The 4,067-nt window shown below is 45.0% G+C and overlaps 1 protein-coding gene across 1 annotated transcript in view; it reads left to right on the top strand.

Annotated features, from left to right (window-relative positions):
- The window catches only part of CCDC40 (coiled-coil domain containing 40), a 54,077-nt gene that overhangs the window by 12,764 nt on the left and 37,246 nt on the right, over positions 1–4,067 (top strand). The window lies entirely within an intron of this gene.

Raw genomic sequence — 4,067 nt, 5'->3', positions numbered from 1 at the left:
TGGGACCTCCAGAGTTAGGGTAAGTGGGCATTCATCAAAAACCTCTCTTCAACCACCACCAAATTAACGAAAAACACCAAAAGGGAAGAACATGGCAGTCACACCGCCTGCCCTGCCTCCTTCACGCCTACAGCGAGGCTGGCAGTGGAGGCGGAGCAGAGTGCCTGGCGACTCCCCTCCAGGGGGTGTGAAGGGTGGATGGGCTTCTAGAAAAACCCAAACACCCTTATGGAGCTTGTGTGCTGTCCCGTGGTCAGGGGAGTGCAGCAGGGGGCCAGCTGAAGGTTGCATCAGATGTATGGTGACCTAAGGGCTGCCACCACAGCCACGTCCCCTAAGGGGGACAAGGGTCCTGGAGAAGACCCACATGGCCTGCCTCCTCTAGGAAGCCCATCAGCGCCTAAACCTTCACATCAAAGTGTGGGGCACCTGGGGAGACCCCAGTGACAGGAGGAGACAGGCCAGCACACAGAGCTCCCTGGGCCCTGATTCCAGAAACAGATGGTGGGAGCACGTCCAGCTGCATCAGCAGATGAGAACAAAGTGCCAGGAAGACACATATTCAAAATCAAAACACATCAGCATCACCAGAAACGGCACCGACTAGACAAATGGAGAGCCTTGAAAACTAAATTGTAAGCCAAAAGGCAGAGTCCAGAAATCCTCCCCAAATACAGAACAAAACCCAAGATGGTGGACACTTTGAGGATAGATGAGGAAAACCTGTCGGTAGGATACACACTTGAGGAGATGAGAGGCAAGAACCAGTGTTGCACAGAACAGCCGCGTGAGTTCAGGCAAGACAAAGCCTCAGGTCAGAACGTGTGGAGGGCCGGCCGCTGGAGGGAAGAATGACCAAGCCTGAACATTGCCAGGAGAATTTTCAGATTCTAAAGATAAAGGGAAAACAATGCTACAGGTGTCTACAGGACTAACGGGACGGCCTGTCCAGGACTGAGCCTGGGTGCTTTTAAGTTGAGGGCCCCACCGGCTGGCCATGGGCAGAACCCAGGGAGAGCTCAAAGCCACACAGCCTGGCCCAGCCCGGGTTTCTGATGGATTTGTTCTGAGACGGACCAGACAGCATCTGTTTCTTGTTTACTTTTTTAAAGCCTTCCAGATTATTCTAATGTGCAGTCAGGACTGAGAATCACAGATCTTAATTATAAATGGCCCTGCGTTAGTGCTTCCTGGATCCTAAGTGTGCGGGTCCGACGCTGTGGGACTCACCGAGGAAGGGACCTCTTCCCATCAAGTCTTCTGGGTAAAACCCACGGGCCAAGAAGGAACAAATAAGGCAAAAGAAATTAATAAAGTTCAAAATCAGAAGCTGGTAAAGTAAAAAAAAGGAAAATAAATTGATTTGAAAATAAAACTAGTCATTTTTTTTTAATTACCAATAAACTTAACCTTCTGGCATGTCAGACAAGGAACAAAAAGGAGATCATGTAAGTGGCAATGTTGGGAGTGAGGGCAATTTGGGGAGTTTTTTTTTTTAATTTCAAGAAAGCTAAACTGTGTACTGGTTTCATCAGTGAAGAAATCAAAAATGGTGTCAAAAATCTGTTTCCCCTAAAAGAGCGAATATTTGAAGATTTTATAGAAGAGTCCTAGTAACCCCTTAAGAAACAAATCATCCTGTGTTATTCACCCCCGACAGGGAAGAAAATTAGAGAAGCTCTCACCCGGCTTGTTCTGCAAAGCTTAGTGTCATGCTGCCTAGTGCCAAGGCAGACAACGGGCGAAGCAGAGCCAGGACTCTGTCCCACTTACGAGGTTTGAAAATCCTAAAATAAATCAGCATATTAAATTCAGCGAGGTAATAAAACACAAATAAATCATAGCCAAGTAGGATTTACTTCTGCAATTCAGGAACAAGTTGCGATTAGGAAATTGACGAATTCAATGCATTATATTCATCAATTAAAGCAGAAAAAAGAAGACTTGGTGGGTGGATGCCAAATGAGAGTTTGGTAAAACGCATCATGCATCCCAGACTCGGATGGAAGGGGAATTCTTCATGAGTTTCTGTCTGAAACTAATAAGATTGGTATTAGTGCGGAGCACTGGGTGCCGCAGTTAAAGCCAGGAGCCAGCCGAGCGGCCTGCCAGCACACTGCCCCGCACCGCTGTGGACGTTTCAGCAATGCAAGAAAGCAGCAAAAATAAACGAGATCGAGATTTTGGAAATGAAATGCTGACATTCACATCCTCTACTAATGAAAAAAAAGCCAATAGAAACAGTCAGAAATCAGGAAAGTACCTGTGGTTTTCTTCTTTACCGGTAGTAGCCAGTTAGGAATTATAATTTTTTTTTTTTTTTTTTTGAGACAGAGCCTCAAGCTGTCCCCCTCAGTAGAGTGCCATGGCATCACAGCTTACAGCAACCTCCAACTCCTGGGCTCAAGCGAGTCTCCTGCCTCTTCCTCTCAAGTAGCTGGGACCACAGCGCCTGGCTAGTTTTTGGTTGCAGCCATCATTGTTGTTTGGTGGGCCTGGGCTGGATTCGAACCTGCCACCTTACGTGTATGTGGCTGGCACCTTAGCCACTTGAGCCACAAGCACCAAACCAGGAATTAGAATTTTTTAAAAATCTCATTCATAATAGCTGAAACACCACAAAATACTCAGGAATAAGTCTAGCAAGGAATGAGTGAGCCTATCTGAAGGACAATAATAAAATTTTACTAAAGGGCATAAAATAAATTTAAATAAATGGAGCACCATGTTACTAGAAGGGAAGGCACATAATATAAAAATGTCAGATCTTTCCAAATTAATAGTAGAGTCGATGAAATTCCAATTAAAATCCACAATAAGATGAACTTGGACTTATATAACATTTTGGAAAAGCAATGATTCAAAATTCAAGATCTCTACAGTGAAAAGTCTCCTTCCTGCCTCTACCCTCCAGCCACCCAGTGGCAATGGGTGTCATCAATTCTTGAGTAGTCTTTAAAGTTATTTTTGAATCTACATATAACCAAAGTCACAAGGGTGTGTATATAGTACATATTTTCTCTCTTTTTTAAAACGCAAACAGGTGCCTATTATACCTAGTCTGTTTCTTGCTTTTTGGCACTTAACAAAGTATGCTCGCTCAGCGCCTGTGGCTCAAGCAGCTAAGGCACCAGCCACATGCACCTGAGCTGGTGGGTTCAAATCCAGCCTGGGCCCACCAGACAACAATGATGGCTGCAACCAAAAAATAGCCGGGCACTGTGGCAGGTGCCTGTAGTCCCAGCTACCTGAGAGGCGGAGGCAGGAGAATCACTTGAGCCCAGGAGTTGGAGGTTTCTGTGCTGTGAGCTGTGATGCCACAGGACTCTACCCAGGGCGACAGCTTGAGGCTCTGTCTTTAAAAAAAAAAAAAGTATGCTGAAGATTGTTTCACATCAGTACATAAAACGTTCTCTGCTTTCAATGAATTGATTTTAAAGTTCACTTGTAAGACAAAATGTGCAGGTATATCCAAAAATTTTGAAAAGGAAGGATAATGTAAGAAATTTTTGGTGTCATGTCTCAAAACATAGTATAAATCTATAGTAAAAACAGGAGGAAGATAGACAAGCAGGTCCAAGAATGGGAAGTTCTCAGAGAGCTTTAAGGAAATTGACTTCCACCAGGCTCCTGCAAATGACATAAATGTGCAAGTTGCCTTTTTAAATCACAAATCTCTTTTTGATCACTTGGCTACCTGAAAAATAAGTACCTAGATCTCTATTTGACTCTGTATAAAACAATTTTTTTTTCAGGTACAGTAAGAACATGGCAGGGGCATTAGGACAACAGGCAAGATAAGGTTATCTTAAAATGAAGGTCTTTGCAAACACGATGGGGAGGACAGAGTTTACAGGTTTGATTATATGAAATCATAGAATGTATTTGTCAAAAAAGCACAATGAGGCTTGGCGCCTGTGGCTCAAGCGGCTAAGGCGCCAGCCACATACACCTAAGGTGGCGGGTTCGAATCCCCAGCCCTGGCCCGCCAAACAACAGTGACGGCTGCAACCAAAAAATGGCCAGGCGCTGTGGCGGGCGCCCGTAGTCCCAGCTACTTGGGAGGC

Source organism: Otolemur garnettii, unplaced genomic scaffold, assembly GCF_000181295.1.
Source record: "Otolemur garnettii isolate 467f Iridium unplaced genomic scaffold, OtoGar3 scaffold00018, whole genome shotgun sequence".
Taxonomy (NCBI): Eukaryota; Metazoa; Chordata; class Mammalia; order Primates; family Galagidae; genus Otolemur; species Otolemur garnettii.
Note: the sequence above shows the minus strand (reverse complement) of the source record. Positions and strands in the feature narration are given on the sequence as shown.